This window comes from Oreochromis niloticus, linkage group LG7, assembly GCF_001858045.2.
Source record: "Oreochromis niloticus isolate F11D_XX linkage group LG7, O_niloticus_UMD_NMBU, whole genome shotgun sequence".
NCBI lineage: Eukaryota > Metazoa > Chordata > Actinopteri > Cichliformes > Cichlidae > Oreochromis > Oreochromis niloticus.
In genome coordinates this window covers 59564976-59579789 of record NC_031972.2, presented here as the reverse complement: position 1 = coordinate 59579789, position 14814 = coordinate 59564976, and positions in this window count along the sequence as shown.

Below are 14814 nucleotides of genomic sequence, written 5' to 3'. Positions count from 1 at the left end.
TATATATATATATTAGATATATATATAGATATATATAGATATATAGATATACTATTAGTTTCCAGGGACGTTGTGTTATTTTCCTTTAGTCTGAGCTGTACCTTGCGTAATGAGCCGCCAAGCTTTTTTGTTTGTTTGTTGAAATACAAATAAGGGCACTGTATAAAGGCATTATTTATTTTGTTATAAAATATATTTGAAAAATTGGTCCAAATAATATACGTAGCACTGATGCTCAACTGCTAGATTTATTTTGTATGATCTCTGTTTTCCAATTGGAGTTGTAAGGCTTTTTTTTGTAGATGCTTTGTACCAAAAATGTTGTTTTTTTCCTGTTTCATTTGCCATAGTCCTTTAAATTAATATTTTAACAGCAGCATAGCCTGGATTGCTTAGGCATGTTATGTCACAAAAATAGGCACATACTCCTAATCTGTCGGTCTGCATGGATTTCCAGAAGCCTGTCAGGGTTGTCTGAGAAAATGAAAGCATCAATGAGTAACTCTTTCATTGCTGAAAAAAATGAGAAATAACTGTTCAACATGGATATTACTCAAACCCACTATGTTTTTTTAAGCCACTTTAGTATTGATGGCAGGGGAGGGGGAATGACGAGTCCTTCATTAAACTGTGTCTTTATAAGTGTGCATGGTGTCCTATGATCTTCTAAGGAACATCTAATGCAGTGTCAGTCCCACTGATACTCTTGGTCGGGTCATGAGGCCATAAATGTCCACTCAGCTGTGGAGTTGTGGGTTTGCATTACACATGACCTAACCAAGTCATCCTATTCATGCCGACGTTGGTGTGATGCTAGCAAACATCAAAGGTCATTTGAAAGTCACTGTCTGTCAAAGAGAGACTGACGATCTATCTATCTATCTATCTATCTATCTATCTATCTATCTATCTATCTATCTATCTATCTATCTATCTCTCTCTCTATCTATCTATCTATGTCTCTTTTTGGTATAGCACAGTGACTCTGTGCATCATCAACATATCTTGAGCTTGTGCATCATCAATATGCATCTGTATTTGCATTGGGTTTGGGGTTCGGCATTCATCCCTCGCAATCTTCCACTAATGCATCCATTATGCATTTAATGAAGGGCTATCATGCTGAAACATTTCTGAAGCACTCAGGAAAAAAAAATGTGCTCTCTAAGGGAGAAGTGGAATCGTTGCTGAGTTTAGGAGATAATCTTGTTGTGGAAGGTGAGCTGAGGTTGTTACCCATACCTGGCCACAATAATATAGTTCTCTGTAACAAACCACTGAAGCCCATGTCAGAAGCAAGATCATCCTGTGCCACATTGTCACAGTTTCCTCCTCTGTTGTGTCATGCATCACCCCATGAAACGGTGACTCAATGGATAGTTGCCATATTGTGGTGTAGAGTCGAGAGAACACTTTGTCTTTTTTCTGTCAGAGAGATCTCAATTATCAAGGCTGCATCTTGTCTCTAATTATATTCTACTTCAGTTGTGCAACAAAGCAGGCAGTGCAATTATTATTATTATTAATATTATTATAATATTTTATATTTTATTTTATATTTTCCTGCTAGGACTGCATTCATTCACTATTGTAATGTTCAAACAGGCTACTCTAGTGTTCTTATGAATGGCGTGGAAGACAACCACTTCTTTTCGCTGAATATGAAGAAATATCTTGCTGAGCAAAGGCAACTTCTTCTGTGTCAGTAGATCACTCAGCCTGTGTGTATTTTATTGATTTAACCTCTGCACGCTAGGACGTCCGAAATGCACAATTCATGTACTTTCATTTTTAATATCAATAAAAAAACATTTTATCAAAGATTCAATGCTGATTTATTACTTTGTTCAGCACATTTGCCTGCCTTGGATGTGTGCTTACATTTTTCTTTATGTGTGCATTTTTGAAATCCCTTTATATTGGTTAAACCTTATGTACCCTATAAATGATTTATTACGTCTTCAGGCCTTGCAAAAAATCTCCAGCTGCTTTTAGCACCCACTCTCTTCCTCTCTGGTGACATGCAGGAAACAGGCTTGCCACAACTCTTCAGACCTTCTCCTTCTGCATGCCACACTAAACCTGACCTGTTCTCACTGCCTTTGGCACACCCATCTGTACATCTATCCATCCATCCTCCAGTGGCTTGCCAACTACCGGAGTAATCTCCCCTTCAGGGGCCTATTTTAGTAACCAACATGTCTCAAATTATCACATGCATATTCTGTAAATGGCCCAACCTTTCATTGTTGACATGCATACACACACCCACCCATGAGATGTCTGTTGCCAGGCAGATTTACAACATGCTATCTTTGTTCCCAGAATGGAAGGGGTTATCTTTGTTCAACAGTTTATTGAAGTTCTTTGCAGTGTTTTAGGCTGGAATCAAAGACTTTGAATTTTACAACCATAGGTGGAGGATCTATTTTTCTTTGGCTTTGGTGCAAAGTTTTGTCTTACAATGATGGGATGCACATGTGTTGCTTCTGGCAAAGTGGAGAAGCTGGTGGGCTAATGTAGAGGAGCTCATGTTCTATGTTTTATGGTCATAAATCGCACTATTAAATCACCTTTGCCTGTCTCATGAAACCTTATTGCCCCACTAAGGAGTCTGTTCCCCCACAAAAACAGGGGAAAACACTGGAAACATATACTATCAAAAATGTTTTGTTTCTGAAGCGAGGCTCGTTGTGACGATGTGAGCATGTGTGCTTTGCTCCATACTTGTTCCCTGCAGCCAGGATGACTCTTTACAGTTATAGTTAAATATTAAAGCAGGAACTGTGCTCCTTAGCATCCAAAGCAACACAAGATACCAGTCAAACCAAAAAATCTAAGGCTAAGGTGTCAAGTTTATTCAAGGCTATACTGCAGTAGTAGTAGTAGTAGTGTAGCACAGTCTAGAAAGAGAAATTGCAGTAGAGCTGAAAGAAATTGCATTTTCATTAATGATTCCAATATTGAGTATTAATCCCTTTTACATAGAACAGAACAAAGCTTTTCTTCCCATCTGTCCGAGGTATGCATGTGATTTCAGCTAGGGCATTTTTAACTTCTTAAATTTAAACGTACCATTGTGTCTAAATCTGGAGCCAGGACATATTGCCACTATAAAATTATCCTAAATAAGTAAACAATAGAGAGAGCACAAAAATTGCCACCTCAACATAAAAGTGGTGGAGACAAATATGCCATAAACGCAAACCCACGTATCCATCCCCAACAGAGAGGCCTCCTGAACTGTGGAGTGGAGTGGAGATGTGGGTGGCACAACTCTCCCAGGCCTGACATTGGAAACTGCCAAAGAGCACACTAGAGTTAGTTGTGGTTGGCCGGATGCACGGGATGCATGTAAGGCCAGGCCAACTATTGAGGCACAGGGTTTGGCAAGCCCAGACCATCACAGCCCAGCGTGGCTACACAGGCCAATTAAGATGGGCCTTCTCCTCTCCTTTCTTCTCCTCTCCTCCTCTATCTCTCATCTCTCCCTCTCTCTTTATCTCTCACTTTCTCCCTTGTACTCCCTCTCTCGGTCCTCACAAAGCGTGCTCACACATTCCTCCTTTCCCACTTTGTCTCTCTAATTGCTGTGGACTGAAAAGAGGATGGAGAGAAGGCAACGAGATTGAGAGGAAGAGACAGTGAGAGGGAGAATTAGAGGGAAAGGGGGTCATACCACAGAAGCTCTATGTCCAGGACAAACTGTATTGGCCATCTGGAATGGTCAAAGCTCTTGTGTGTGGTGTTTATGGTTACAAGCATCAAACACTTCTTCTGTCAATAATGACACAGAAAGATAGTAATTTGGCTAATTTTCACCCAAAGAGCTTAAGTTGGTAATGTAAAACATAATTCAATCTGCATCTTTGCATTGGCTCTGAGGTGGTTACAGCAGAGGCTGAGTATAAAGAGGTGATTGTGTTTCGTCAGCGCCCCACAAAACTACCTAATTGTTGATTCCTAATCAACCAGGAGCTGTGACGAAGCTTTCCTAATTATGTAACGGTAGGTTCGGACATATTAACAATGAAGTGGAAGTTTTAGTGGAATTTCTCCAAAGTAAAACTATGTGAGGAGAAGAGAAGGAGGTCAGGTCTTCTTCATGATCATGTGTGTTTGTTTATATTGTTTACATTGTATAGTTTGTTGTCATAGGTCTTGACTTTTTTCTCTTTCTTTTCAGTTGATATAGACTACATCAGAGTTTGTAAGTGTAAAATAAAACTTTGGGGGTATGACGAGGTAAAAAGAAAAAAGAAAGGGAAAAAAAGAGCTATATGGGGACAGAAAAACAACTCCACAATTTCAGTGTTTGTCTTCCGTCTTTGTCTAATGGTCACTTAAAAACCATGAGAATGATCCATACAGCCCACTCACACACTAAACATAGACAGTTTTGAGTGCAACATTTGTAAAGTTTTGCAATTTTGAGGCTTTTGGTGTCTTGGTCGACAAACACTGAAAGGTCATAGATGGCAGAAACAGAAGAGCAACGTGGATGTGACAAAATGTGATGGACTGTAGACTGCAGGGCCTGAACATGGGAAATGAGGCGGTTAAGCCATATAAAATCAAAACAAAGGGGGAAGTGGTTTCCATTGTGGTCACTGGGTCATTGCATGACAATTTCCTCTTACTGGAAAACAAGGGGGTCACAGCTTTACACTTAAATATACTCTGTGTGTGGTGCAGACTCTGCCTGGGCTATACTTACTCACAGGGGTTAAATGTTACACTCTATGGGCTCTTTAAGGATGTAAAACTATCTGCATTTTCACACAAACAAAATTAGTGCATGTTATCCATACTCCCCAACTAAGATTGCCTTTATCAATTTTATTCATTTTTGTATCGCTAAAGACTTTAAATTAATTGGAGGTGTTGCAGAAAAAGTGAAGTGGGTGGCAGTAAAGATTTAAAAGCGAAACGCTGCACTTAATTAAACAAAGTCAGCATCTTGGAACGTTTAAAGTTTCAGAGTTTTTAACTTTAACATTATCCAGGTGGGTCCTTACTTTGCTTTCTCAGCGCATTCATCATTGTTGCATGTCAATGTCAGTATGTGGAGGTCACCGGGGCACTACCCGCAACTATATGCACACACATGCGTGCGCGCAGGTAATGCATTCCTGTCAAGATTCATTAAAAACATTAGAGGAGGGATGGGTGCAAAAGTGTGGGAGAAAAAGGAATTCTTTTGCACTGTACTGTTACAGAAAAATTAAAAAGAAGCTAAAGGCAGACAATCACCGATGCTGGCACTTGTTGTGGCAGTAGAGGCACAATAAACCAGGCAGCACAATAACCAGGGACACTCCCCGCTATGTTTGAACAACATATAATTACAGATCAGGATAGGAGAGCCCATTCTGAGGGGAAAATAGCAATCTCTCTTAATTACAAGGCAGGCCATGATCCATACCTATCCCTCACTTCAAATAACTCTGCTGGAAGACTCTCTGCTGGAGTGGCTGGCAAAATTATTTCTGTTCAGGTAGCGCTAAGCAGCACAAGCTCTGAAAGGACTACCAGCTAAAAGGAACTCCACAGACTGACGAGGAAATTCACCGAGGAAATTCCAAGATTTTATGGCATGAAACAAAAAACAAAACAAAAAAAATTTGCTGATCCAAAGGAAAAGAAAAATAACAATATAGCAGGGAAACAATCTTCGCTAACTTCTGCTCACCATGTTTTTCCATTTTTATAAACCATGCACAAATCCCCTTGGAACTTATTATGAGCTTTTGAACAACAAGTGTTGAGTTGGACTTTTGTACATCTCTTGAGCAAGTTCCAGGTTGTGCGTCCAGCTGTCAGGCTCTCACACACAAAAACAGGCTTCAGTCTGAGTCCCCAGTGAACAGCGTCGGCTACGGTAGAGGTTCCTCTCAGGCCAGATGAGCATGCTAGTTATCTTCCCCATATAAACAAGATAAGCTCCATTTCTTTGGCCCTCACCAGGGTCCAGAGGTTAGAGAGTCCATTCTTTCTATTATGCTCTTATGGTTCCTCTGTTTGACCTTTTAATTCTTCTTTTTATTTTCTTGTTTTGTTTTGTGTGTTGTAAGGATAGGTGCCGTGTCTGCTTATTGTCTGACAAGTAACTTCATCTAATTTCAGTTCAGTTCATGTCAATTTTATTAGTTTGCACAAACAGTCAGCTCAGTTCCCTAGAGAGTTTACTGGAATTTTGTTTTTTAATAAGTGCAGCAGTTTATCCCATAAACAAGTACCTTTCTTAAGAATGACAGACATTCCAGATATTGTCGGAGCCCACACACCAACACAAGCAAACACAGACGCACAACAAGGAGAGTGAAAATATTTGTGAGGAAATTGCTCGAGAAGGACATTGCAACTGTGCCATTTGGCTGCACCAAACCATTGTCTGCTGAGACTTGCCATGGAAGCTGGCAGCAGTTGTTTGTGTCTGCTGTGCCATCGTTCAGCCCAAGACCGTCAATTTCATTCTCATGCTTCAGTGAGGTGGATGGGGAGGATGTCCAAAAACGCCCCAGCATAAAGACAATGTATATAGTCTCTACAGTGCATTGTGTCTGTGTGCGTGCATGCATGTAATACAGTGGCAACATTTTTCACTCAAATTAATGAATACATGTACACAAACACAAACTAATAACCGTGCATATACAAACATGCAAAGCAGACATGTAAACACAAGCACGCACATTTACACACACCACTCATATATGAACACATACGCAAATCTATGCACATGCATTTATGTACACTGAACTCTGCTAATGATGGGTGGCAGTTCGATGCTTGTGTGTGTGTTCCAAAAGAACTGGCATTACCACTTGGGCCAAATCAGCCGCCAACAGCAGCAGGCTATTAACAAAACTGTTTCTTTGTTTGCTTTTTTTTTTCCCAGTTTTTTCCTTTTTTCTTTTTCCTCTTGAGAGGCGCCAAGCAATTAATGGTCTGCCTATGGGAGACCAGTAAACCGTGCCGCACATATGCACATTAATACAAGGCATGGAGACAGAGCAGGTTACACCACGACAAAAACATGCATTATACATACATGTAAGTCTGAGCAGTATTATAAGATAGCTGAAAGAAAAGAACACCTTCTGGCATCCAAAATACCAAGATACAATTTGTGTTGGGAAATTCAAAGCTTCCAGGAACATACAGGGATGAAAAGCTGTGTGTATTTATGCGCTGGATGGTAGGTCAATAGTTTCCTTGAACACATTACGGAAAAGACCCAGCTTTTGCTATTTCTGTCGCTGCCAGGAATTAATCTGTTAGTACAAGGAAAAGAAGAAAATATGGTTCGCTCACTGGCACGAGGTGGTAAAACTATGGCACTGAAGTGCAAACAACTTCTGTTAAACAGATGCTATCACTGTTATATTGTACCACTTGAGCAAAGCTGATAAGAAGCACAGCGATATGAAGACGGAGCCAAAAAAGGGAAGAATCAGATGACGTTTGCATAAAGCACCTATGACCTGCCCATCACATTGCCAGGTTTAAAACGAAGCGTGAATTATTTCTATGTAATACGGCTGTTCTCAAGCTGATAAAATCTTACTCATTAGCTTCTTGTAAATGTGTTCTCTGGAGAATTTACATGTGAGCAGCTACAACAGATCTAAGCCACTGAACTGGCTGTCTGCTATTTTTCATATAAAACAAAAATACCTTAGCCATGTTTAAAAAGTTTAATAAGATTTTATATAATTAAGTTGAAAGAAATGTAAAAAATCATTATTATGTATGTGTATAGTGCAGTTCATCATTTTCATCATTTTCAATGCATCCTGCCGTTGTGACCACATTGCATTAGTGAGCGTTAAGGGCTAATGGCCTGCTGCCAGCAGACTCACAGGACTCCGGTCCATGGTTCAATATCTACACCTACCCTTTCCAATGGTACAAAAATCACTCCTCATATGGAGTAAAGCAAAGAGAGAGAGATAAATGTGGTGAGAGTGCAGAGTGGATGAGTCTGATTAATGTTCAGCCACATCATTCTAAACAGAGGATGTGGCCGAGCCATAAAAAAAGCAGAATGTGAGATAATGTGGATTTATAGACCTTTGGTGGTAATGAGTACACTAGCTTATGTAATTACAAATAAGTTGCAATAGCCTTCACCATCTCCTCTCAGGCTCTCATTTCAGGCTTCAAAAATATAAACTAGGTGTCAGAAGACTTTAGCCAATCACAGAACAGCAAGTTCTCATCTTAGTCCATCTTATATCACCATTCTGTCTGATGCACCTTTGTGCCTTAGTAATAACAGAAGCAGACAGCTTATGTTCCTGTTTTTAAAGACTGATAGAGTCCACATGGGTGATTCAACCAGCTGTTTTTGGAAAAGTTGGCAAAAACTACTGCACAAACTTTATTTCAATATTGTGCTATCAACCCCACACACTAACAAATGTGATCCTAATGGACCTTTGAAAAGCATCCTTATGTGACCAGTTAAGAGTGAGAATGAGAACAGATGAACTCTGTTTCTATTGGCTGCTATACAGATGCAAATATACATGAACATCTCTTCAGATGGAGCATCAGCCTACACTGCAAAGCAACGCCCCCAACGATGTACTCACCTGCAAGTGAAGGTAACAATGAGGCACATACTGAGTCAGATGGCACCACAAAATGAGCTGTCTTGTTGGCCGTGGCCTTTTATTCAAGCCCGTGTTGTGTGTACATATGAAGTGCATGCATATGGCTTTGATTGTCTGGTTTGAGGGGTTTAAGGTTGGATGGGGGGGGGGTTACATTTTTTGTTGCCCTTTCTAGATTGTTCACTTCTGCAGCTCTAATCAGTCCAACCAACCAAAACTATGATCACAATTTTACAAAAAAGTCAATCAAATCATTTTTGATATGTTTTACACGTTTACATTGCAAAGTGACAAGTCAGTGATATGCAGATTTTCACCATATGTCAAAAATCAGCTGCTTGTGTACTCAACAGGGTGTCACCAGCACATTACCAGAGAGTAGGTGATAGAAACACAAAGCTATAAAACACCCCCAGTACCTCTTTTTAACTGTCATTAACTCAAATGTTTTTTGGTAATTTCCTGTTCTCACTGAACACTTACTCCCCTCTGGGGTATTGAAAGATCCTAAGAAATGACATACCTTACAGCAGTGGTTTCACCTTAACTAGACGTTTTGGGCAGGAAAATTAGCTGCAAATCCACATTTGTCTCCCTCTACATGTTGGCTAATTTCATATTGTGATATGTGCATGATCCTAAATGCATGTCTGTGCATGTGCGTTCATGTTTAGAGTGTGTTTATAACCATGTATTTTTTGCTGGTATTTGTATGTTAAGTGTGTTTGTGAGAAGTGGCTGCGACAGGTAACCAAGAATTATCCAGTGGCTTGCACCCCAGACAGACTGTGCGTACACAGTGTCTCAGGCTAGTAATTGTGGGCTCAGAGGGAGAGAGGCTATACCAAGTTAGCCTTATTATTATCATTAAAGCGAGAGTTAGCTTGCTGTCTGAAGCTAGGTTGAACAGTGAGATGTTTCTCCAGACAAACTGCTGCTTACAAGCCTTCTGTTTGTCCCATGTGTGCTCGGTGAATCAACTGCTGCATGGCAGTATTTACTGCCAGGTCATCACTGCAAATAACCATGTCTTTATTTGACCTTCATTACAAAATTAATTTTTGAATATTTAAAAATGAAAGATTATACTGATTGTTTCAGGCAACTTTCTCCCCCAGCAGTGTGTTATCAAATAGCCATTTCTTAACCCTATAGGTTTGACCACCTGTGTACTTCAATAACCAATGAAGGCTGCATAGTTTTCAGGTGCTGAGAGCTAACTCTAAATATCTGTGTATGACAAATTGTACCTGTAGTGCAACTCCGGACTCAATTAACACACATAACTGCTCAGACAGCTGCTCTATGATTGCATTGAGAGGCAGAGAGTGAGAGTGGAGCAGAGGGGTTGGAGGGAGAGTAGATTATTTATGAAAATTAGATTTCTTGATTCTGCTTTTTTACTTAATCTATACTTAAGCTGATAAAACGACACCATACTAAAATACACAGTAACACTTTTCAGTAGTCTTGAATTCCGGCAGAAATATCTACTTCACCTAATTAAAAAGAGCAAAAAAACAAAAACAAAAGCAAAAAAAGAAAAAAAAAAAAGGAGCAAATGAATATCTTCAAAATGTGTCCCAAGTCATGATTACAGAACCAGCTCTGTAAACATCCTGTGGTATTTCATTCTTTTCTTTTTTTTCTTTCTTTCTAGTAAATGTCTCTTTGAAAACAAGCATTATTTTCATGGAAAACAAAAATATCACTCTTACTATTATGTATCCCTTACAAGTCAGAAGGGAGACAGAGTTCTCCCCGCAGACTGGCAAACCAAACAAGAAAGTGAGCAAAACAGCCCTGGACAACAGACAAAGTTTTATCAATAAAGATGTTCTTCCTATGAAAATAATCACAGCGGCCAAGCAAAACATAACGCAGGATCCAGAGTTGTTGTCGGAGTTTTGCCAACAGACATTTTTCAGGGAAGCTCTGCAGTGCAGGGGACAGGCTATGACTCCTTTTCCCCTTCAAAGTTCCTCTCCACCTGTACCGATCCACATTCCAGCAGTATCACCTGCTCATCTGTGTACCCCAAGGGGACGGTCCAGGGGGTCCAGGGCTTTCCAGCAGTCTGTTAATAAGGGATGATATGTTTGAGGGCTTAACTTGGTTCCCATGTTGCATCAGTTTGCTTTTTTTTTATGTGTGTGGCAGAGATAAAAGAGAACAAGAGCAGAAAAACAGAGATTAAAGCAATAACACTTTTGTTTAATCACATACTGTGTCTAACAACTTGTGAAAAAAGTCTAGCTTTGAGGCTGATATCATGAAAAATAACACCTGGAGGTCATTTTTTGTGATGTTCCTTGTTTGCCTGCTTATTTAAGCCTTTTCTTACCCATTCTATTTATAAATAAGAAATAAAAGATACAGTAAAAGGTTTTTTTGGTAGTAAATATTTTATGTCAAAGTACGGAAAAATATAACCCAAGAACTAGACAGAAATGACAAAGGATATGTTCAATATTTCTAGCATTTGTCTTTGGACAGGAATGGAAAGAATTTAGATTTTTTTCCATTTATTAATAGCACACGACAGAGAAGAAGCGTATGGGACTCGTGTGACTGGTCTGTGTGTGAGTGTGTGCACTCATGTCAAGCACACAACAGGTGCCAAGCATAACAGGGGAGACGAGAAAAACATGGTGGGGTTAGATCACAGCCGGGCTTCCCGCTCACGCAGTGTCACAAACAAAAAAAAAATGGGACTGAGCGTAACTTTGAGCATGTCTGTGTGATTGTGAGACTGTGTGTGATGTGTGTTTGATAGATAGTATCTGAGAGGATGCACACGTGCATGTGTGTCTGTGTGGATGTGCTGTGTCTGCAGCTGCACGTGTGTAACAAGTGAAAACAGTACAAGGAAATGAATGAGGTATGCGTAATGCTTTCTGTACTGCATTGTTCATTAGGCTACAGCATGTGTGTGTATTTGTGTGTACCCTATGTCTTTCTGTCAGAGTTTGTTTGCTTAAACACAAATTCTTGGGAAACAGTAGGGGGTATGGAAAATGTTCCCTGCTCAGCTTTTGAGGTTTGTCTGTCAACATGAGTGAAACGAATGTCAACATTCGTTTCACTCATGTATGGCACAGACATGCATGGTTAATTTATCTTCTTATTCTAAATATCTTCCTTAAATCACTGTATATGCAGTGCATCTAAAAAGTATTGACAGTGCTTTACTTGTTCCACATGTCACGTTAGAGCCTTATTCCAAAATGGAGTAAATTCACCTTTCACCTCAACATTCTATATACAATACAGCATAATGACAATGTGAAAAAAGTTTCAAACCAGCAGGACTCTTCCACCAGGCCGATCTGAATGGTCAGAGTAGTAGGGCCTCACTCAGGGACGTGACCAAGAACCCAATGGTCACACTGACAGAGCTCCAGCATTGCTCTGTGGAGACAGGAAAACCTTCCAAAAGGATTTTTACCATTTCTGCAGCACTAAACCAGTCATGACTGTATGATAGAGTGTCCAGACGGAAGCCATTCCTCTGCAAAACATACATGACAGCCTGCCTGGAGTTTGCCAAAACGTACTCTCAGACCATGAGAAACTAAATTCAGGCCAAATTGAACTCTTTGGCCTGAATTATAACCATCATGGAGGAAACCAGGCACAGTTCATCATCTTGTAGCATTGAAATTTTTTGTATTTTTAACAAATTTATAAGAATTTCAAGTAAATGGCAAGATGTACTGCAAGATCAATCAAAAGCTGGTGGTCCTCTTCTGTGTTCATAATTCCAGTATTCTGACAAGATTCCCACCACTGATTGAAATGCAGCCCCAAACCATGACAGAGCCTCCTCCCAGTCCAGACATACCTTTTCTCCCTGTTTCCCTTCCTTATCAATGGCATCTTGACAGCCACCATACCACTGAGACCATTTCTGATATGCCTTTGACAATTTTTTAGGCCTGCAACCTCTTCTTTAGTCCTCCACCAACACACCAAGCTATGATATGGCAGCTTTTGACTAATAGGTCTTTGTGAATCGCCTTGTTTGTGTACACATTGGTTATTTTTGTTAGGTTTAGATACAGCACTGGTTCAATTCTCGAATTAGGTGTGTTTTTACACTTGAATGATTCCTACGTCAGTATTAAGTTGTTTAATAAAGAGACAAACAAATAAACAAAAGATTTTTTAAGAAATATAATACACAAAAACATTTTTTCCATAGTCTATGTCGAGACAAACTGTAGCTGAGTGGTATGTCTGCAATTAATACTGTTTTAACTGCTTCAAAGGCAGATTATCAGTTAATGTTTGGACCTGGCTGCAGAAGCCATTATGTTGGCATTAGTGGCACCAATACACTTTGTGCTGTCCTCATATGTGCATGCTGAGCTGGATGACCCACAGCACAGATTACTGGGAGTTTCACTTCAACAGCAGTTCCCTAAAAGTCCGACTCAGACAGCAGTACATCTGACGGTGGCTGACATTTACAAGAGCGACTCATCTTACAGTGATTCATGGTGTTAACACTTAAGAAATATAGTGCACAATGTAGTGCAGCAGCAACCAAGTAATCAGTGATGAATTATGTCTTGCTGAGCAGGTGGAAAGGCCAGCCTTAAGCGCTGTGGAGAAATGTTTAAGTTTGGCACTTTAGGTTTCGTGTTACAGTCGTACTGGCGATATAATTAAAACAAAATTGAATTTCGGTTTCTTTTCTGGACCAATGTTTAATATGACGATACAGATAAATACTTATTGCAGGCTGAAGCCTGTCTTTAATGCCATTCATGCAGGAGGAATCACAGAGGAACCACATACAAACTTACATTTGCAAGAACAAAAATGCAAATAAAACTGTAACAAGGTGCAGGAACTTAAGCCATTCAAATCTAATTCTTTAACATTTGTATATATTTAACAAATATGTCAGACTGCTTTTTTGCATTTGTGCAATATCTCTAAAATTAGAAACATCCTGACTCCGTGTCATGCTGAAAAACTAGTTTATGCATTTATTACTTCTTGGCTGGACTATTGCAATTTATTATTATAGGTCTGTCCAAAAAACTCCCTCAAAAGTTGATCCAAAATGCTGCAGTGAGAGTACTGACAGAGACTAGAAAGATCGAGCATATTTCTCTGCCATGATCCATTGCTTCATCTCTGCTTACCTTTTTTTCATTCTCTGAGTTTATACATCACTCTGCATTTAATCATTAGTTATTATTAATCTCGGGCTCTCTTCCACAGTGTGTCTTTTGTCCGGTCTTAACCACCAGCTGGCGGATGGCTGACCCTCCCTGAGCCTTGGTCCCTGAACTGGAGGTGTCTTCCTGTTAAAAGAGAGTTTTTCCATCCCACTGTCGCCAACGCTTGCTTAGAGGGAGTTGTCTGTTTTATTGGGTTTTCTCTGTCTTATTGTAGGGTCTTTATCTTTAATATAAAGCACCCTGAGGTGACTATTGTTGGAATTGAATTGAATTGAATTGAATTGAATTGAATTGAATTGAATTGAATTGAATTGAATTGAATTGAATTGTGGGCAAATCTGTACCAAAGTTACCTAAGCATGTTCATTTGCTTCTGATTTTAGAGTTAACAGAGAGCCTCAGTGTGAAGTTTGCTATCAATGGATTACAAAACAAATCCACATTCTTAACATTCTTTCTCTCCAAAGTGACCTTTGCCACTGGGGTCTTTTACGCAAATATTTGCATGAAAGAACATGCGCCAGTTTATCTGATAGTGCTGTATCAATGTGTATGATTGGTAGAGAATTTGTTGCTCGCAGCAAATTCTTTTAAAACACCCTTAGCATATGAGTAAATACCTGAGTTACAAAAGCTATTTCCCTCCCCTGGCCAGCAGACTATCAAGGACATGTGTTTGTGTGTGTTTTGGGGAATTGTTTAAGGTGGAATTGCAAATAAAAGTCCCGACCTCGGGGTGTGGAATTCCAGGGTCGGCATTCGAGGAACATGCCCAGCCCTAATAGCAGGCGAGCCCAAACCCCCCCCCTGGGCAAATTCAGCTTTACACAAGACATCTCCAACACACAGTTGCCTCGCACACAACACACACACGCTACCCTACCCCCTTCCTTTTGTTGTTGTTTTTTCCCCCTCTTACAATGGAAAGGCATCTCCACTTTCTAAGAGGCCACAGTGAGAGATCGGCTCAGTAGTAGAACAATAAACACAATCTAAAC